Source organism: Chelonoidis abingdonii, chromosome 1 (genome assembly GCF_003597395.2).
Source record: "Chelonoidis abingdonii isolate Lonesome George chromosome 1, CheloAbing_2.0, whole genome shotgun sequence".
In the NCBI taxonomy this organism is placed as follows: domain Eukaryota; kingdom Metazoa; phylum Chordata; order Testudines; family Testudinidae; genus Chelonoidis; species Chelonoidis abingdonii.
The window spans coordinates 93,872,615-93,894,886 of NC_133769.1; the positions used below are offsets into that span (position 1 = coordinate 93,872,615).

Consider the following 22,272-nt stretch of genomic DNA (forward strand, 5'->3'; position numbering starts at 1 on the left):
TGGTCCAGAAAAAAGTTGGCACCTGTGGTCACATCAAGTGGCATCTGCAAGTGAATAGTTAAATTAGTGATTATAAATTATAGAACAGGCAGCTTCCGGACACGTTTTCCTTAGTAATTTAGATGCACAGTTGCAAATGGAACACATGCATGAAAATGCATTACTACATTGTTAAGGAAATGTATACACTACACATGGTCTGTAGATTTCTACAACATAGCTTTGGTTGGTTGTTTCACACACACACACACACACACACACACACACACACACACACACACCCCTTCAAGACTTAGCTAAACAACTGTTCCTTGATGAGCACTGGATGGGGCCAAGTTTGAAGTTCTAAATCTCAGCCATTTATCCCGTTATCTTAATGCTAACTGACAAACATCTGCAAACCTAAAACAGCAGTACTTTTCTTTTTAAAGCTGAACATGTGCACCTCTGGCCTGACTTTCAGAGCTATTAAGCATCCAGAATGTGCACTAACAACTGGTGGTGTGGGTGCTCAGCACCTCAGACTCTGTTTTTCACATTTCCCTAGCTCAAAAAACTGCTGAATTGCTTCTGTTGAACTTTCCCAGAGATATTCATTCCCCTTTGGGCTGAAGCCAGACAGGAGATGTTTCAGCACAATAGGAACATGTGTGTGAAAGTTCCAGAGACTGAAGAGAGGGACTGAGAATGGAGAACCATCATCCTTAAAGCTGCAGTGCTGCTCCCAGTACACTAACTGTAGAATCATTTTCTCTAGAGATTTGATTCCCACAACACAGGTCTGTCAACGAGGTTCTTGAATCCGGACCTTGGCCTCTCACATCCCTCTTTGTAATTTTAAGGTACCACTTTTCTGAGGACCACCCTTTCTAGAGGACACTTATGATGTTATTTTTAGCAGATACTGTACATAATTTCCTACATTAAAGTTCAAAAGCCCAAGAAGGCAGCTCAGGGCTAGATTCCAAGATGCAAAAACCATAAGTGTTCAGTGATACGCAAATGTGCAATGAAATATGAGAAAAATAAATAATTGAAATCCCCACCATAAACATGCATGCTGTGAAAAAACTGCCAGCCTCCAGGAAATTATTTTAAAAAACCAACTAACTAAACTCCCCCAGGAAAGCACAATCCAAGGCTATGGAATCTGATGCCTCTGCCTGGGACTGGCCTTTCCCGTTGCTTGAACACAATGGAGCAGCCGCTAATGGTGATATAGCACTGATGTACATCAGAGTTTCTCACACTGTGGTCCACGGACCATCAGTGGTCCACAAGCTCCATTCAGGTGGTCCGTGGATAGTTCCCATTAAGGTGTGTGCCTGGGCGACCTCACATGAGAGAATGAAGGGCCACCCATCTAATTAGTGGAGCTGCGCAGGCGTGGCTCCATTAATTAGGTGCCTGGACCCTGGAGAAGACGCACGCGTAAAGTGAGGTAGTGGCCTTGACGGAAATAGGGGGTAGGTGGGAGGGGGAAGTGGGGTGAGAAGAGGGGGTAGGAGGAATTTGGGATGTGCATGTCTGTGGCAACCAGAGAAAGAGGCAACTTTCCGCAGCTCCAGGCCTGTGGCTGCCGGGGAGAGACAGCCCTCCTTTCGAGCCCCAGCTCAGTGGCTGCTGTGGTGCTAACATATCCCTCCTGCTGTCCTTAGCTAAATTTGCACTGGTGTGATTCAGACTACATGCTACCTGAGGCCTGGTCTACACTACGCATTTAAATCTATTTAAAGAGTGTTAAATCGATTTAACGCTGTACCCCTCCACACTACAACGCTCTTTATATCGATATAAAGGGCTCTTTAAATCGATTTCTGTACTCCACCCCAATGAGAGGGGTAGCGCTAAATTCGATATTAACATATAGGATTACGGTTAGTGTGGACGGAAATCGACGTTATTGGCCTCCGGGCGGTATCCCACAGTGCACGACTGACCGCTCTGGACAGCACTCTGAACTCGGATGCAGCAGGCAGGTAAACAGGAAAAGCCCCGCGAACTTTTGAATTACATTTCCTGTTTGCCCAGCGTGGAGCTCTGATCAGCACGAGTGGCGATGCAGTCTCAAATCCAAAAAGAGCTCCAGCATGGACCGTACGGGAGATACTAGATCTGATCACTGTTTGGGGAGACAAATCTGTTCTATCAGAGCTCCGTTACAGAACACGAAATGCCAAAGCGTTTGAAAAAAAATATCAGGCTACACAGGCGCTGCATGACAAGCGTAACGGTAAGCCAGAGACTACCAATGCGCTCATGGATGGAGGAGTACTGAGGACTCCAGCTATCCACAGTTCCCACAGCAGTCTCTGAAAAGTAATTTGCAATTCTGGCTGAGCTCCCACATGCTGTAGTTCAAACCAATGTGCGTGGTTCAGGGAATAGCTTCCTCAGTTCTCCCCCCACCACTGAAAGAAAAGGGAAAGAATATTCAATTTCGTCTCTCTTGCCATTCTCCGCAGTAACGGTACAGAACGACCGTAACCATCTCGCTATCATTGGTAAGCAAACTGCTGCTGCGTAGCGCTGGGATATTGCCTCTCTGTTGCACATCCAGTCACATACGGGCGGAAAAAAAAAAGCTGAACGGCTCCATGGTGCCATCGCTTATGCGTCTGCGCAGTGCAATCCAGGAAAAACGGCGCGAAGGATTTCAGCTGATGTTTTCCGACGAAGGATGACTGACGACTATTTACCAGAACCACACGGCAATTAATGATCATACCCAGAATTCCAAGGAGGCGGGAGACTGCGGGAACTATGATAGCTCGGAAGAGCTACCGACAATGCAGCCGCTCAGAAATCGACGTTAGCCTCGGACCATGGACGCACAATGCTGAATTACTGTGCCTAGTGTGGCCGCATGAAATCGAATTTATAATATCAGTTTTATAAAACCGATTTTAGCTAATTCAATATTATCCCATAGTGTAGACGTGGCCTGAGTTATCTGTTGAGTCCATACAGAGTGAGCATATACCTCTGAGTCTAATACCTCAGTGTGGCAGTAGGAGGTGCTGTGCTGCAGGAAGTGCTGTTGGTGACTCAAGAGGGGGAGAGGGGGGGTCCTTTTCTTTCTCAATCAGCAATAAACTACACCTCAGCCTGGTTCTCAAGGGCCCGGTGCTTCTGCAGTAGGGTGACTAGATGTCTGAATTTTATAGGGATGGTTCCTATATTTGGGACTTTGTCTTATGTAGGTGCCTATTCCTCACCCCCCCCCCCACACACACACACATTCCCTGTCTCAGTTTTTCACACTTGCTCTCTGGTCACCCTGTTCTGGAGGCACCCTCTTTCAGATGAGAGGTAAAACCAAGGTCCTGAATACATGGGGTTATTACAAATTGCATGGCATTTTTAACAAGGAAGCAGGGGCGGGGTGTCAACCCCAGTGTCTTGAGGAGATTCCAGACTGAGTGATTACATGGGGCCAACCTGAAGTTCCTTCATTATGGCATTCTCATTTCTGTCATTGACTGTTGTGTTGCTATGCACCATTAGAACAGCTATTTTGCTTCTGCCCCAGAGATGGCTACACTTCAGTGGCTGGTGAAGAGACTCCTGTGTACAGCTTCAGGTGCTCTGGGATCCTTTGGGATGAAGCACATGCAGGGTTGCTGGGACAATTTGTATAGTGGGGGTGCTGAGAGCCATTGAACCAAACTGTAAACCCTGGATATGATGGAAACAACTTCAAGCCAGAGGGTGCAGCAGCACCCTAGCACTCTCAGTTCCAGCACCTATGACCACATGAGACATTATTGTCCATTAGCAAATGGTTAGCAGGGACCCACGGACATCAAAACACATGGAAGATTTATTCCTGTGTGTTCAAGTTGTTCCATCCAGCCCAGGTGTCTTGGGAAGAGGCAGCTTGATCTCCCATTGCCCATATTGAATCTCTCCCCACCCCACACTCTTGAGCCAGGCAAGTGGGCCTTATGTACTCCCCTCTCCAGCTTGGTCTGTTTCATTGTCCATTCTGTTCTGGTCCATCAGTCTTGCTGAGAATTCATTCTAGCCCAGAGATTGTGCTCGCTTCACACAGGAAGGTCCCTGAGGGCCACTGCAGGGCTCATTGAGCATTCCACAGGCCTCTCTGCTGCCCACAACCTTGAGCCTGTCTCTTCTTCCTCTGCTAACTGCTCCTCCCCTCCGTCCCCCACAAACATTCACATTCCCGCTGCAGTGCAGGCTGATTTCAAGGGACAGCTGCAAAATAAAACCATGTGTCCTCAGGCAGTTGGGAAAGGCTCTGGTTTGGGCATGGAGTGATCACAGGAAGGCAGGGGAGATGTCTGTCAAAGGTGCAGAGAGGAAAATAATAGAGTGACCAGACAGCAAGTGTGAAAAATCAGGACGGGGGGGCGGGGGGGGGAATAATAGGAGCCTATATAAGAAAAAGACCCAAAAATTAGGACTGTCCCTATCAAATCGGGACATCTGGTCACCCTAGAAAGTAAAGGCCACCAGAGCAAGTCCAAAATCATTTGTCCCTGACTGATCACCCTCCTAACTGTGCTCTGCACTGCACAGGAAGCAAGTACAGGGGGTGCATTTTCAGGTGCAGAGAGTTCTCTCCCCTAACCCAAGATCAGAAGGTCCCATCCACACAGGGCAACCAGACAGCAAGTGTAAAAAAATCAGGACAGGGGTAAAGGGTAATAGGCATCTATAAGACAAAGCCCCGAATATCAGGAGTAGTCCTATAAAATCGGGACACCTGGTCATCCTACAGCCCCACTTCCTCCCCCTGTGCATGCCTGCTTGTACCATTTGCTAACAGGCAACAGGGAATTTGCCGGGAACTGCCACTTGGCCTGTGCCATTTGCAACTCCCACTCTCCTTACACGGCAGTTCTGTGTTCCTACTGGCTACAGCCCCCACCCTCCATTCTCACACTGCCAGTGCATTTCACAGGGAGTCACGGAGCTGCCCCCTCCTTCCCAGCCGAGGAAGGGCCTCTAGCCCCGTAGTGCCAGCTGGGAGCAGGCACTCTGGCACCCGTTACTTCCCCTGAGAAAGCTAGTTGGGGTAATTAAAGGTAATTAACTAAGCAGGTCAGTGGGCTGGGGGAGCTAATGAGCCAAGAGGCACAGGAAGGAAGCTCCAGTGGGGAAAGGAACAGGGCTAGCTGAGTCCACGGGCCTCAAGGAAGGGAGACCCCTGCTCCTGAGGAGAGGGCTGAAAGCACAGGGGATATTGCCCTTGTAAGGTTGCGTGGGGCTGTACAACTGCTGGTGGAGGGAACTCAAACTAACGGCCTGGTGGATATGCTACAGGTAGAGTCAAAACTGGTTTCTGTGGTGAGAAAAGGCAGGAGCAGAGCATGATATTGTGAGACTGGTAGAGACTTGGCCATATTTCCCAAAGTGAAAACAGGACACTGCCCAGGGCTGTCAGCCCCCCAACTTCACCAAATGATCCTCTGTGTCCCCTGGGGGGGAGTGCCCCACTTTTTTTGGCAAAACTGCACATTTGTCCCATTTGCTCTTGGCAACTGATCAGTTGCCAAGAGCAAATGGGACAAATACCCAGTTTTGCCAAAAAGTCAGGATGTCCGGGACAGGGCTTAAAAAGGGACTGTCCTAGCCAAAACAAGACATATGGTCACCCTAGAGTCTAGTGACATTTGACATTTTTTAAAAGCCCAGCTCCTGGAATACTGAGATGACGTGAGATCTCAGCTTCCATCTTTTTAAAAAGGTAAGTTTCTAGCCCTCATGGTTATAGAAAAAAGCTTGAAAACATGAACCCCAAAGGCCCAGAAACTGGATGCCAGATAAAGAACCTCATCACAGGGTCCACTCACTGCGGGTGGTACTTCTTCCTGGCCACTCTGGTAATCCTGGCCGGGCATTGCACCCTCCTCTAGCGGTGTCTCTCCCTGGGCCTGCCCTCTACTCTGGATTCCAGTGCAGGGTCCTCTAGTCAGCAGCCAAGGTCTGTATCCCATTCTTTGCTGCTTTTCCCTTGAGCCTTCTCCTATCTTCGTAGCTCCCCCAATCTAGATTCACCAGTCTTCCCACTATCTCCTTTCAGGGAGTATTAGCAGCCTGCCTTCCTGCAGCCCCCTTCTACGCTCAGCTCCTGGCCTTTACACAGGCCCCTCATATTCCTGCCCAGTTGAGCCTCATCTGATTAGCCTCTGCTCCCTGGCTCCTCCTCCAGCTGCAGCCTGGGGAGTTAATTGCCTACCTAGTCACCTTAACCACTCCAAGCCTTGTGTGGGGTGGACACTTCATCATAAACCCCAAATGTCTTTGTTTTTTTAAATCTCCTGATTGGTTTGGGCCTGCCATGATTGTTGAGAATGGCAAAACCCCTGGACTTTTTCACCCCTGTTGCACAAAGGAAGCAAAATTTTGGGAGCCCACGGTGGGGCTGTTCTGACATAGAGAGTCCAGCTCCCTGCAGGGGAAGAGATACTAGGGGAGCACTGTGGGAGCTACTCCAGTCTTTAGGTTGCCCTACTAGCTGCTTCACAATCTGCCAAGGACAATTTCCTCTCCCCTGTCTCTTTCCTCCTGAGGCAATGCCAAGTGCCCAGACTAGCTACTCTGGCTGGGGGCTGGGCAGATGAATCCAGCCCGTGTGCGCTATTTGGTGAGCAGTTACACTGGTTCCATGCTTTTTTATGGCTTTGGCCCCCTGCTTCAATCCCTGTCGCCCTCTGTCTGTCTTTCTCAGAGTCTCAGCTCCTCTTTTATTCAGTGGGAACTTTACTTAAGATGGGTGAGGATGGAGGACTAGGGGAAGGAAGCAGGAAACACACAGGAGGAGCGGAGGCAGATGGGAGTGACAGATGGCTGGGTGTGTACAGAGAGAGCATGTGGGAGGGGCATAGGCAGGCACAGATGGAGAAAGAGAGAAATGTTGAGGGGGAAAGAGATGGGGCAGAATAAACTGAATGAAAAAGAAGGTAGAAGTAGAGAGAAACACAGCCACCTGGATGGGAGTTGCATGCCTCCCATTTAAAGTGGCTTCCATTCTCTCCCTGGAGTGGTTTGGCTGATGCCTGGAAAGGGGAGAAAATGTGTGTATGTGATTTTTTGATTTTTTTTGTTAATAACAGCTGTCTATTTATAGGCCCTAAATTATACACTGCGAATACTGCTTAGAGACAAGACGTTATTTGGCTGCCAGCGGGGAAGAGGTGGTGGGGGGAAGAGCAGGGAATAAAATCTTTTAGCTTCCAACAACCCCTTCCTCTCATTTACACCAAAGTGCACATTGTGCGTTATAAGGACAACTCATCTTAGACAGGAGGCGAGAGAAGGGAAGGATGCAGTCAGGGTCAAACTGCAGAGCAGAATCTCTGAATCTTTTTTTCTGCTGAGCAGGGAATTCAGTGTGGGTGGTTCTGAGTGGTACACTGAATTTTCTAAAACTATTCTATAGGTGGCAGAACTAAGGAACATACAAACTACCACACCAGAGCGGACAAATAGTTCATGTCGGCCAGTATCCCACCATCTGCTGCATAGACACAAATAAATGGTGCATCTGGTTGGTTTTTCCTGTCTGCAGCAGAAGCCAATACTAAATGTTTCACAGATAAGTTTCATCACTCCCCTACACGCACAGACACACACTTCCCGCACCTACTGAAGACAATAGTTTTGCCATTGACTTCACTGTATCAGCGCTAACCCTGTAAGGTGTGACACTATACTATGATGGAGTGGTGAAGATTTCTCTCCAGCTCAGCTCTTGATCAATTTATCCCTGAAGTCTGAGGATCGATGGCCTTTGTCCTTTTTATTGTAGAGAGACTTACTGTAGATGTATTTCTTATTCATAAAGGTGTTAATCTTTTTCTGACCCTTACTCAGCTATTCTCCAGTCATGCCTCATAGCTGTGAGAGCCACCAGTTCAGTAGAAGATAACCTAGAATAGCACTAATTGGCCATCTCCGCAGAGATGCTAAATCACTGAATTGCCCAAGTCAAAGCCAAGGTATATGTGCAGAGTGTGTTGTGTGGGGGTAGCTTACATTGATGATACTTCTACTGTGCCTATTTTATGGGTAAATGGAAACTTCCGGCTCTTCAGCGGTCAGTTTGGCCTCTTTCATCCATTTGTCACCTGAGTGAAAAATCAACAGAAAAGTGGATTCACTCAGCCTGACCTTGCCTAGGCCTGAGAGAGTGGCCCTACCTGGACAACCTGCCACCCTCCTACCTCAGGCTTGGACTTTCCAGATCTCAAAAGATGAGCAAGCTCAGTCCTACTGAGTCCTTCGATGGGGAAGCCACTAAAAAAAACAGATGCTCCAGAAAGTCATGGTGAGTTACTAAAAAGTGTCCTTCTCCCTTGGTCAGAGTTAAACTAATGCCCCACCATGGTGTTAGAGGGACACAGAAGTGCTCATCTTCAGCACCTTGAACTGGCCATTCCTATTCCCTGCTGCTTAGAGAATGAGAAACCTAGACCCTGACACCCAGCCAGCAGTTGGAGAACCTTGCGCTGGTAGCTGGCCTCAGATCAGCCTATCCCAGTGGAACTCTACTTTCAATAATGGTCAAACAAAAACCCTGCATCCAAATAGCCCCAACCTTTGAGTGTTCAAAGTCTAGATTCAGATTGGACTTCTTCAGGCCAGACCAGTCTGTAACAGCTACAGTCTGTAAAGCGCCCCACTCCTATGGATAATGTACCATGAACCCCTCTCAGCTTCCTGCACCCCTCTCAGCTTCCTGCACCACAGACTGGCAATAGCAGATATTTCCTGGGGATTTGTCTGTTGAAGACACACATCTGGGCTGAAGTTCTGCAGAACCACATCTACTCTTTCATCCCATTTTTCACAGCCTATCTGGGAGCTCATTCAGTTGAAATCACAACAGCTTTTCCAAGCCTACACAGGCAGGGCAGATCCTTATACATATTATAGAGAGGAACAGAGGGGGAGTGTGCTTAAAATGCCAAAGCTTGAGCCCGTAAGATGAAAGCTCTGCTCAGCCTAGAGGAAGGAACAGTCAGACCGATGGATATACCTCATCTTGATGGGGGGAAAATATAGGCAGGGGTAATCCTGCCAAATGAGAGACTGAATCTTATTGATCAAGTGAGAAAGGATGTTGGGTGTGAGGCCAGTGTTATGCTAACCCACAGCATTTCCTGCAGGTAACCTTCGGCTCTGACCACTTTATTGCTAAGTTCTGTGCTGTTGATTTCTTCGCCAATTCTCTAAATTTTCCAGAAGTGGCAGCAGAATCTCCAAGCCACATGATCAAGAGACTTAGAAAGACACCCGCCCCCCCACTTCTGACCCCATACTTCAGATCTCAAATTAGCACCTACGTTCTACTACTTCTGCACACTACAGTATGCCAGTGAAATGCATTGCTTGTACATTCACACAAGCCCCCCTAACCCCCTGCCCTGCAACCACCTCCTGCCCTCTCTTCCATCCCCCATCTCTCCTAAGATAGCTGGAGCCTCCTTGAAATGAGAGACCCGGAGAGGAGGCTCTTTGCAGAAGGCGAGCTGGTTTCTACGTGGGTGAGATTGTTGTTGCGAGGACTCAAGAGAAGGAGAAAATCTCCTGTTACTAAGCAGGGATCTGAGGGCTGTTGTTGGGGGAGAAGCAGAAGAATTCCATAAAAGGAAGAATTATTCTACTTGCAGCCAAACCGCCTCGGCTCAGATCCTGTCAGATCTCTCAACACGAGCCTCGGCAGGTCTGGTCAGTATTTGGATGAGAGCTGCCAATGGTAAAACACAGGGCGCTGCGGGAAGTGGAGCAGCTGTGCCAAAGTACAGAGCGCTCAGCCTTCTATATTGGTAATAAACACGTTTCCCCAGCATGTTTCTTAGGGCTCTATTTCTCAGCCAAAAGCAGAAAGCCCTTTGTGATCAGGAAGGCTTCCACTGGTAACCCTGGCGTTCTAGCTTAATTCCAATGTGGGTAATTAAACTGTGCCTACTTAAATGCCTTCCTTTGTTTCCATTTGGCTACCAAGTTCTTCACTCCCAGTCCTAAGTTGTTCTGTGCTGTTACGTGGCTGTCCACCCTGGAAGTGGTGGTACGTCTATACTGGTTGAGTGGTCCCTATGTTATAAAAATCGTAAAGCACTTTGGGATCCTTTAGGAGTGAAATGAACTGTTGCAACTGTAAATTATTAGCAGTAACCCTCTCTGGATTCTGAGCATGGAATAAGCACCTCAGAGGAGAGGGAGACATGAATATATTACATGACCTCCACCTGCCTCATCCAATGTTGAAGCCAAGAGTTTTCCCAGATTAAGAAATAGATAAAAATGTCAGGGTCCAGGAAATATCAGAATAATCTTATTCTGCCAGTCACTGGGATATGGCAGCTGTTTAATTACCCCCAGCAATGCTACAGAACAGTTTAAGAGAGGAGAAGAATACTGTGTCCAGATTAAGACAGCTGGGGCAATTTTAGGAAGACAGCAAAGAATCCTGTGGCACCTTATAGACTAAACGAAGTTTTGAAGCAAGAGCTTTCGTGAGTGAATACACACTTTGTTGGATGCATGTAGTGGAAATTTCCAGGGGCAGGTATATATATATATATATATATATATATGTATGTATATATATGCAAGCAAGAAGCAAGCTAGAGATAGTAAGGTTAGTTCAATCAGGGAGGATGAGGCCCTGTTCTAGCAGCTGAGGTGTGAAAACCAAGGGAGGAGAAACTGGTTCTGTAGTTGGCAAGCCATTCACAGTCTTTGTTTAATCCTGAGCTGATGGTGTCAAATCTGCAGGTGAACTGAAGCTCAGCAGTTTCTCTTTGAAGTCTGGTCCTGACAACACTTCAACCTCCCTGGCCACACAGTAGCAGATCTTAAGGTGGTCATCCTGCAGCAAAAAAACTGCAGGACCAGACTTCAAAGAGAAACTGCTGAGCTTCAGTTCATCTGCAGATTTGACACCATCAGCTCAGGATTAAACAAACACTGTGTATGCCTTGCCAACTACAAAATCCAGTTTCTCCTCCCTTGGTTTTCACACCTCAACTGCTAGAACAGGGCCTCATCCTCCCTCCCAAGGTACCTCCAATAGTACATGGTGCTAGGACATCGGGTCATTGCTGACTCAAAGGAAGAACCTCACCTCCAGAGTCAACAGCTCTCCTGTCTACAGCACCCTGAGTTTATCCGTGGGAGTCTCCCACCCAAACACAGTCCAGGCCCAAGAGTGCTTCATTTTTGACTCTGACATCCAGAGTCAGTATAGCTGCAGATGTGACAAAGTAGAAAAATTGTTTCCTTGTACTCCTCATCTATCAGTCTGTGTCCATCTGTTGTCCCTGGTCTTATATGCAGATTGGAAACTCCTTGGGGCAGACTCTGTCTTTTTTTTTCTCTGTTTGTATAGTCCCTAGCACAATGGGATCCTCGTCTATGACAGGTACTCCTAGGCACTACAGCAATATCAATAATAGTTAACAGAGAGTGAGTTTCTACAATAGGTTTGAACCTCCCCCCCACACCCGCTTCACGAGGACGGGAACAAACAATATATTTTACCAACAATGCACTTCACTTGGCCGAACTAGACCACTGTTTTCTCTATGTGCCAATCGGTTAAATTTGCTATAGGCAACTGTGCAGAAAAAACTAGGGGTGTGGAAAGAATAGCAAACTAAGGTCCTGCTGCTTTTTAGCTGGAGAAGCGATAACACGGGAGAGTGTGGAGTTTTTCTGCACTAAGAGGCCAGGAACCGAAGAGCAAATGAAAAATGTATTTAAAGATAGCGCAAATCCTCGATAAAGCCTCTCTGAAATATGATGAAAATTTCCAAGTGTATCAGGAAGTGAAAGCTGGGACATATTAAAGAATAAATCCACAAGGCAGGCGAAACTTGGAGGAGGAAGAGCCACGGGCAACTGGTGTGTGGGTACTTCTCCAATCAGGGGTGCTGCTGAGAACAAGCTTTAACCCGTTGGAGACCGTTGAAATAATTATACAGCCATGTAATTAACCAGCCTGCGTAGGTTCAAGGCATGTATGCTAGTCCATAAAGGTAGCACGCTGATCACTAGGGGGTGCTTAAGTGTAGTAGCAATTTAATGGAGGAGCCCCACATAGTCAACAACTTCATTAGCTGCAGCCCCTGTTTTTCTCCAGTGCAAGGATAAACTAGACCTGACCCTGTTTAGATTGTGAGCTCTCACCCTGCGGGGGTAGAACTGCAGCAATGGGACTTCCAAAGATTTCTTCCCCCTCCGACCCCTTCCCTGCAAATGGGTCTGTAATTAAGTCTGAAATTGTACTGGAGTCTTTATTATGTCAGCAAACCCAGAATGTGTTGTTTGGAGACAGAAACTCTTTCAATCACAATTAATTAGGCGTGGGGCCTGTCCCAGTCCCCCTGCTGGTGCGGGGATGGTGTGAGGAAGGTGGGACCACCAGCAGGAGGGGCAAGCTCAGTCCCACAGATAAAGCCCAGCCCCATTTGTATGAAAATACCACAGTGAGGCTGTCCAGGGTATTGGTTCTTTTTCCAACTTTGTGGGTTTGTTATTTGTTAAGAAAAAAAACGCAGCCTGCAGAGACAGAAAGGACCAGCTGAGAGAAGCCAGGAGGAGGCCAGAGAGCTCACATTTATTTGTGTTACAAGGAATAACAAATAGAAAAGGCTGAAGCCTCTGGGTACGTCCCCCTCCCAAAGGAGACAGGGGCCCAGATTTGTGTGTCTGATCCTCCCTGAGCTCGGTGAGACCCTGAAGGGGTTTGGCGAGGGATATGCAATCAGTCCACACCCACTCCAGCCACACAGCCTGGGCACCAGCTCTTTGGCCTTAAAAGTTTTTGCTCTTCAATGCTGAGCAGTCTGCCTGTGAGGGACAACGAGCCCACTGGAAGAGGGGAGGGCAAAGGGCGAGGAGAAAGTCCAGAGGCCTTATTTGGAAAAACCCTGCCCGGCGAGCAAAAGTGTGCTGCACTATACACACGGAAGGAAGTGTGCAAGCCACCCCACCCGAGGAACTTACTGTGCTCCACAGCAGCGCGGGACAGAGCCCAGCTAGGCACAGGTGCTGCAGTAGACAGAGTGGTGGAGGGAAGCAAAGGGCTGTCACAAAAGTCAGGGTAGTAACAGCCAAGCAAAAACATCACAGGCCAGTCGCAGAGAGTGCAATAAAGCAGGCAGCCAGGAGATGTGAAAACGTGGCTGTCCTGCAGTGACTCAAGAGCATGAGTTCCAGCCTCAGGGCAGGCTGTTAAGAACCAGGGCACAAACCCCAGATTATAGATCTCTCGAGCACTTAGGTTTCACCAACAAATTATCAAGTGTGAATTCCTCAGGCACTGTAACAGAACATGGAGTCAGAGACAGTCCCCTTGGGTAGGTAAGCCTGCCTTGGACCCGTACACCATGAATCACAGCAATATTCAGGTTAATGGCAGTCCCAATGGACCAATTTCCTACCCCCCAGGCAATTACACCAGCCCCCCTGTGGCCTAGGCAAATATTAGTAGGGCATGTCTACACTATGAACGTAAGTCGACCTATGTTAGATCACTTTATAGCCCCCACAGAAATTACTGCGGTGGTTCATGTCCACACTGCCCTTCTTCTGTCAGTGGGGTGCATCCTCACCAGGAGCGCTTCCACCAACTTAGGGCAGTGTGGGGAGCTGAAAGACAGGGCTCTTGCCTCCGCACGCAGCTCCCTGCCGGTAGTCCAGCTGCCTGCTCCCTGCCAGGAACAGGAAAGCCGACTGGACACTGGCACAGATCTCCCCACTAGGAGCCCAGCTGCCCCCCGGCTCTCAGTTCCCCTCTCCCCACTGGGAGCACAGCTGGAAGCTCTTCGCCCAAGTCTGGTTGGCTGCCATTCTCCCAGTGAGGAGCAGGAAGCTGAGAGCCCCGAGGGGGAAGACAAGCTCCCAGCAGGGAGATCCACGCTGATGTCCAGTCGGCTGCCTCATTCCCAGAAAAGCCATGAAATTGACAAGAATGACAGCCAATAGGTGTAAGTAAAGTAACACAGTGACTACAAGGACACTGACTCGTCCTAACTACACCGACATAAGCCCTATGCCTCCACGGAAGTGGGGTTACTTCATCAGTGTAGTAGGGCACTTACATCGGCACGAGCGGGAGTGTACACTGACTTTATTAGGCTGACGTAATCTGCCTTCATCGACCCAATGCTGTAGTGTAGACCAGGCCTTAGTATCCCTGTTTTACACATGGGAAAACTGGGCCATGGAGAAGATGAGGCTCAAATTTTCAGAAGTGGCCCTTGATTTTGGGTGCCACCTTGAGACACCTCCGGCTGTATCTGGAACTCAGATCTTGAAAAACTCAGGCCGTATCAGCTTAAATCGGCTTCCCCTTCCCAATGAGACATTCCCTCCACACAAAGTACCCCACAGAAGACATGCGTTGCACTGTCAACAAAAGAAAGCTGGGGACCCAGCTGGAGTTGAAAGCAACAGCCATGGCAGGTCAAGAAAAAGAATGCATTGTTGGCTGGGCTGTGGAGACACAGTGGCCTGAGATGGATTTATAGGACTTCAGTAACTAACCTCTGCAGGGCCATGGCCCATTTGCTGGGAAAGCATTAAGACGCTAGGACAACTAATCAGTGATAACACAAGGTCTGGCCTGTTTGGGCTGCTGCCAGTGACACAGGTACTGTGATAAGATGGGAAACCTCCAAGGAGTGAAAGAAGATTTTTTTGATACCCACAAGTTTTAATGGGAACTGGGGAAACAGGCAGGCTGGCATTTCCTTTCTGCTTTGGTAGAGTTCATTGCTTCTCCACTCAGACAGTCCCTGAGCCACGCAGGGCAGCTGCCTTCCCTCCTCTGCCAAACCCCATCTCTCACAGTTCCATATTTCTCAGGGCCTTCTGGACTTGGCTCAAAAACGCCTAAGCAGAATCTGTCTCTGGGGAAGAAGCAGCCCCTGAAAAAGGGCAATTAAAGGCAGCATTCGTTTCCTCTTGCTTAATTGGCAGCTGCATTCAGAAAGATACAGAGCTGTGCCACCATGTAGAACCCACAAGATACTTCACAGCACAGCTGAAAAGATGCTCTTTAAAACGTATCCCTTTCTGGGCAGATATCAAGAGAGATCTTGATGCTGGTGAAACGTGCCAGTGGGATGGCCCTAAAGCCTGATTCTCTCACCACAGCAAACAAATAATTCCTCTTGATTTCAAGGGGTGTGACCTGTGTCTGGCAGTGGGAGAATATAGGGCCCTGGGGAAGGAGTTCCTTTGTTTATCCACAAAACAAGTATGACACAGGCAGTGTAGGTACCTGCTTCTCCCACATTGTCCCACCAACATATCCGATCCATCTTCTGAAGGAATAACTTGGCCCATTCAGTCCAGAGCTTCTCATCAGAGACTGTCAAGAAGAATATAGTTCATTCCAGTCATGGGAGCAGGGCTAACCACCGAGAAATGGTAACAGTTTTCAAGGCTGAAATGAAATAATTTTCTTCCCACATAAATTTCTTCTCTCTGTAGTGTGCAACGCTACTAGCCTGGGCTAGAGCCATGTCATATCTCCCAAGCAAATGAGCGTAAGGCCTGGGAAGTACTTGGGAGGTCCCAAAAGAAAATTCTAGGTTGCTCCAGTTTGGTTCACTCATGGTGTTGCATGCTGGGAGTCATCAGCCCATCAAGGTACTGGGGAATTTTGTGCTGTTGGATGGTCCATCTTTCAGAAGGAGTTGTAGAAATGAGGTGTGTCCTTGTACTCTCCTGGACACTGAAGATCAATGAGACCTTTTGCAAGTGTAAGGGTGTCAGCCAACCTCTGCGTTGGTTAGTTCCATCCTGCCTGTTTCAATTCCCCTGGCAGGCTAAGTGAATATGGTATGTTTTGTTTGTAGGGAACTATGTTGGGGGCTCACTGCATGCAGGGAGAAGTGTGTGCTGCCTATGGGCAGAGGTGAATATGTGGGGACCCATTCATTGGGAGAGGTGTGCAGGTTTGTGTGTGTACAGCAGCTGTGCTTTTGCACTGTCTCTAGTATGATTGCATTGTCCCCAAAACCTTCCTGCAGCTAGATCGTGCGCAGGGGTAAGTCCAAGCTTTCCAGCCTTCCTCCTGCCTTCATCCCCACCCTGAACCAGAGGGAACTGCCCACAGCTCAGCAGCTTTTGCTCCCCCACGCCCAACCCATCAATATGGAGCACAACAGCTGCAGTGAGGTGGACTATAGAAATCCTCAGACCACTGCAGCCTTCCCCAAAACCTCCAGCTCCAGTCAGAGCTGAGAATGCAGAGGATAAGTCAGGGCCTTCCACTCTGCCTGTCCACCACCCACTCCAGCTTGCCCCAGGAGGCCAAGCTCAATAGTCTCCCCTCCCTCCTGGAAGAAGCCTGTCCAACCTCCTGCCACACACCCAGCTCTGAAACTTCCCCAACCCCCACATCCTTTGTTGCTGCATCACCATTGGTTGTTCATCGCTCTTTGTCCCACCCCTTTCCTGCCGCTACAGCTTTTCAAGTACCCATCCCACCCACCAGCCTGCTGTGCTCTTCTCCCCCTCCTCCTTCATATGGCTTTTAGCTAAGGCTGCAGAGCAGTCTCATTAATCTCTCTCTTTAAGTGGTCTCGGTGCCACTAGATGCGATAGAACACCACAGCCAGGAGGTGTGTGGGTTACACAACCACAATAGAAGTAATACTGTCAATTGATTCTGGTGTCACAGACAAGGCCGCCAAGAGCAGGTTCGGTCCCTGATGAAAAAAATTTTCAGGCCTCCCGGCAAAGGCAGACTAGCTAAACAGAGCTGACAAAGCTGGGCCCCAGGCCCCCTTCCGAACTGCCAGGCCCCAGTCATTTGTACCAGCTTCCCCTCCTTCTTGTTGGCCCTGGTCACAGATCTGCTCCAGCAGCCACTGACAGGCTGCAGATGGCACCGGCTGCAATGTGGATGGTGACTGCCGTGGCTTTGTAGCCTTTTACCCTAGTTAACACAGAAGCTTTCCTGCCACTGTTGCCCCCCCCCCCAAAAGGTCCCATAGCTTTGGGTTCAGAGAAGAGGAATTAAAGAGGCTTGTGCTGAAGCAAAGGAAAAGGACTCAGGACATGACTGCCTGAAGGATACTAAATACATTCACCATTTCTGCAGATGAATGACATGTTATCACTAAAGACAGAGGATAATTGACCTTTCTGCCTCTCTTGCCACATGTCATGAAAAAAAAAAATCTCCAGCCGTTTTATCAGTCAGCTTCAGTTTCCTTCTGTTCTCTGGGCCCTGAGGAAAAGGATAAACAGAAACCCACACAGGACTGGGGCTCAGAATCCTGCCAAACTGGGGTGGGGAGGGAGAGATAAAGGCAGAGTGACGTATAATGCATGGGGTGGGAAACATGGAGGTTTGCCAATGCCCCTTGAGAAGGCAGTTTCCTGAAACTGATCTCTGAGGGATACACCCTCTGCAGCTGGGAAGGAAGGGGAACCTCGGTGCTTGCTGGGGCTTGTGGAAGGGGAGGTGGATCTTAAATGGACAATCCTCGACTCAGCACTTCAGTACACGGTGAGGAAAACCAGAGTCCTCACTACCATGGGACTGGGATTCAGCCCTGCCAGGGCTCAAGCTTTCCCTCTTGTGCAAACAAGCTCCTAGTGATGGAAGTGCATCAGCCACTCTACAGAAAGCACACGTGCGGTTTGCCAGTGTTCAGACAGTTCAGTGAAAAGCAAAGTGCCCCTCAGGGCAGGGACCTTTTCTTTAGCTGTTTAGTATTATAAATTATTTTTTCCTCTGGGGTCTTTTTAAACACTGGAAAAATAATAAATACTATATGTGTAGGAGACAGAGAAATGAGGAGCCCGTTCATGGCAAATAAGAGTAAGGCCTGGCAGGGAGGAGGCACCCCATGCTGCCCTAGAGGACCAGCCAATCCCCTTGCAGAGCCTCAGAGTGCTGCTCCCATGCTCTGGCATTCAAAACTTCACAGACTGATAGTGGAGCACCAATGACAGGCAGCGTTCTACAGACACCACCTCTTTAGTGACAAAGCCACAGCTAAATCCCTACACGTTGTCAGTGATCAGGACCACTTCCCCTGCCAAAGGCAATTAGATGCGTTGGGCATGTGAATTAGGGATTGGGCAACAACGGAAAATGCTGAGGGGAAAATTCCTTCCTCAGCTGGACTATGTTGTGCAACTTAGACCAGCTCCAGGCAGGCTTCAATAGCTCCCCTCCTGCAAGCCTGCACCAGGTACTCTGCCTGGGGGAAGAAGCCATCCCCCATGCAAGCCTGCCCCTGAGGGGAGGAGGTGGCAGCACTGGGCAGGACGTGGTGCTGCACATACTGGCGGCCTGTGCCTCAGTCCGCCTGGAGCTGGGAGAGGAGCAGCATCGCCCGCTGCTGCCATGCCAAAGCACGAGTTCTCCATCGACATGACCTGTGAAGGGTGCTCCAACTCGGTCACACACGTTCTCAACAAGCTGAGAGATGTCCAGTTTGAGATTGACCTGCCCAACAAGAGGGTGTGCATCGACTCGGAGCACAGAGTCGACACCTTGCTGGCCACCCTGAAGAAAACTGGGAAGAGCATATCCTACCTGGGGGAGAAATAACCCCCGAGCCAGTGGGTCGGAGGGTCAGGCTTTCTTCACACCCCAAAGGAGGAGCACTAACATGATGGCTTCAGTGAGAAAATGGCCTGTGTACAGATCTGTTGACACCCTCTGTCATTTGACCCCAGATACCCTGCCAGATGTTGGAAAGGAGGCAGCTGAGAGGAGGAAGGACTCTCAGAGTAAAGGACCATGATCTACTTGAACTATAGTTTGTAAAAGTCCCCTCTTGAAATGGAGAGTTCAGGTGTGCTCTCCCTCTTTGGCCTTGCAGTAAACAAAGGAGACGCTTCTCTTTTCAAATTAAAAAAAAAACAAAAAAAACAAAAAAAAAACAAAAAAACAACCCTTTCCCCAGAGCCCCTGCATGTATCAAATCCTCTCTCAGAACTCCCCATGTTCCATGTCAGCGCACAGTATACACATGGCTCTCTGCACAGGAGGTACCAAGTCCTGGGCTACTCATTTGCCTCAATTGCCACTAACTACACCACAATGTGCACATTTCTGCTCGCTGTGCACTGCACAACAGTAGGGATCATCAGGCCCCTGGCATCTCACTCCACCTCTGCTATTCATTCATCGTGTAGCCTTGGTCAAGTCACTTAATATTAGTATGCCTCAGTTTGCCTCTCTGTAAAGTGGAGCTGATAAAATGGGAAAACTTCATGGGAGTGCTCTGCAAGGCTTAATCCACTAATGTGTATGAAGTTTCTGGAGATCCTTACTGGGAAGGTACTGTAGAAATATTATAAGCCCCAGGAAAGCATCAGGAACAGTCCTTTTTGCAGGGCCTGGCATAATCAAAATCTGGGGCTACCCTCATCCCAACCTGCATGTTCAACTTTCAAAGACTCTACTACTTGAACAAAAAATTTTTAAAAAAACCACACAAACCTCTTTAAAGCTTTATGGATCTAATAGAAGTTTCTTTTGGGCAGGGGTGGACATTGGGTTGGCTTAAAAAAATTAAAAACATGAATGTCTGAGAGGCCGAAAAGTGGGAAAACATGTTCAGCATGAATAGTACAAGCACAGTGCAAGTGCGTCCTGGGGGCATTGTGGGGAAAGAAAACCATAGCCTGAGCCATCAAGCGCTAATGCAAGCACTGGCCCTCCAATGCCGCCTCCAAATGCCTGAGCTGCTTTTCCTCAAAAAAACGTTTGTGCTCAGGAGTGAGTGTGTTACTGTGAGGCGGTGAGTGTCAATGAGGGACATCTGCAGGGGTGGTGGGTGGAAGGGTGTCTATGCATTCATGTGTGGATGGATGTTTGGGTGAGCAGTCTAGTGCTTGCCGGTATCTGGGCAATTATCCTGAATACTGGGGGCTGTGTCAGAGGATTTGGGTGGCAGCAGGGAGCAGTGTATGCAATGCCTGCTGTGACCATTCCAGGCCACTCTCAGTTTCCAGTTGCCTCAGACACACACAGCACTGAAGCACTCAAAGGTAGTTGCTGTTTAAAAAGCCAGTTGTTAATAAATGGAGCGTTTTAGCTCTAATTGGAGAAGAACCACTAGCCTGCAAACCTCCCAGAGCTCTTCAATTATAGATAGAGCCCCAGAACAGCAGGGAACAGCTGAGTGGTTTCCTGAGTAACCACAGAGCTGCTCCAGCCCATCGCTATGAACATAGCTTTACCATCACTCTGGAGTCCCAAGACCCTAGATGACTGGGAAAGGCTGGCATCTTATACGTTTCCCTCTCTTTTGCTGTGCAGGGACTCCCAGGGCCAGGCGAAGGCTTTGGGCCTGTCATCCCCTCTAGCTTTAGCTTAGGGAGAAGGGACCATGGTACATTTGTCGTTATCCATTTTGTCTCCATTCAGTTGCTAGCCACCTGCTGGTTTCTCCCTGCAGCATGACCACTTCAGCGAACTATGGAGTAATTCACCTCTTGGGCTAGATCCATCCTGGGCTCTGCTGTGTCCCAGTGTAAACTGCCTTCCTTTCAGAAACCGGAAGCACCCAGCTTGAAACTGCACTTTCGTTCTCAGCCCCAGATGGTGTTCAGTCAGTGCCACAGGCCACAAGGAGGAGGACAATAAGAATACAAGATCTCCACAGGAGAGAAACATGAAAGTGTTTGGACAATGGGCTCATTTCAAAAAGCCTTTCTCTTGCTCTGCCTTCCAGCCTCCCATTTCTTCCTAACATACTAGATACACAATGTGTCTACTGGCTCAGAAGATGTCTGACCAGACCTGGCATTCCCTCGCAGGGGAAAACTGAAATATGGCAACAATGCATGGGGGGAGAAAGGGAGAATGTGTGGCCATGAGCAAAACAAGTCATGTGAACACCAGGAGGGGACCATTTGGAACTGGGCTCCTCCTGGTGGATGTATGGGGGAGGGAGCAAGGCAGAGCTGACTGGCACTGATCAACTAGGTAAACAGCTTTGCTGATGTCTGGCCTCTCATTCATCTTAGCAGACAGCCTCCTGTCTAACAAGGAGGGACAGGGATGAAAAATGGTTTGGGTAAGATAAGAACTTCCTTGAACTTTTTTTTTTCTTTTTTTTCTTCTTTTTTTTTGGTAGTTTGAAAAAGTTAGGCTCACTCTTTTAAAATGATATTTCATTTCCCACAACAACTCACAGTCGCTTACTGGCCAATTTTATAACGTCTGCAGTTATTCTTTTAAAAACATTGACACAATCCATACTAGGCAACAAGCAACCTCACCCTCTTCTCTGGTGTCCTTCCTGAATACCTAAATACTTATATGGCCCCCATCACCAGAGTACCTGAGTGCTTCACAAACACTAATGGATTTAACCCCCATTGCATCCCTATGGAAGGGAATTACCAGGCCCATTTTGCAGATGGGGAACTGAGGCACAGGGAAGCTAAGTGACTTCCCATAGTCACACAGAAAGTCTGTGGCATAGCCCGGAACTGGGATCTAGATCTCCCAAGTCCCAACATAGCACCTGATTCCCTGCTGTCCTGCACCTTGTGAAGTCATTTACACCAATGAAAAGTACAGTTCTGATACGACTAAATGTTCTAAAATTGTGAGTCAGACCACAAAAATCATGAGATGTGTTTAAAAACCATGAGGTTTTTTTTAAATAATACATTGGGGTTCTTGTGTTGGTTTTTAAGCCTTCTGAATGCCCTCTAGTCACATTTTCAAGTTTTTCTCCATAACCGTAACAGCTAGAACCATATATGTGTAAGTGAAGGCTGATTGTCACATGATCACTTGACTGCAGGACCTGGGGCTTTAAGAATACCAAATATCGCAAGTATTGGCTACAGTGGGGAGATGCAAACTGCTCACTTTCTGATTTGGGAGCATTTTACACCTATATTGCCCTCAGCACATCTTAAATGACTAGAGAAAGGGCACAACAGGGAACCTGGCCCAAATCCATCCTTCTCTCTTTGCCTGATGCCATTTGGCCTTTCATCTTGCCACACCATGTCTAGTCTAGATTGTGAGCTTCTCCGATCAGTGTCATTACTGTCGTTATAAAGCACTACGCACTGCTACACTGGTAGATACAAATGTTAAATATTCAGCATCATTTATCTGATTGCCTCTCAGCACGTCCTGGTTTGGGTGAGGAACGGAGGATCACTACTTCAATACTGTCAGGAAAAAGATTGTTCTTGCTGGTATTTCCACTCCAACTGGAAGCAGAATGGACCAGAAATCCCCACAAGGCAAAGCCTTTCCTTGCATATGAGTAATATTTCACCAGCAGTCAG

General features: G+C 48.3%; 1 pseudogene; it reads left to right on the forward strand.

Moving 5' to 3' along the window:
* The first annotated feature begins 18,280 nt into the window (after positions 1 to 18,280).
* LOC116834984 (copper transport protein ATOX1 pseudogene) lies at positions 18,281 to 18,860 on the forward strand (annotated as a pseudogene).
* Positions 18,861 to 22,272: the final 3,412 nt, after the last annotated feature.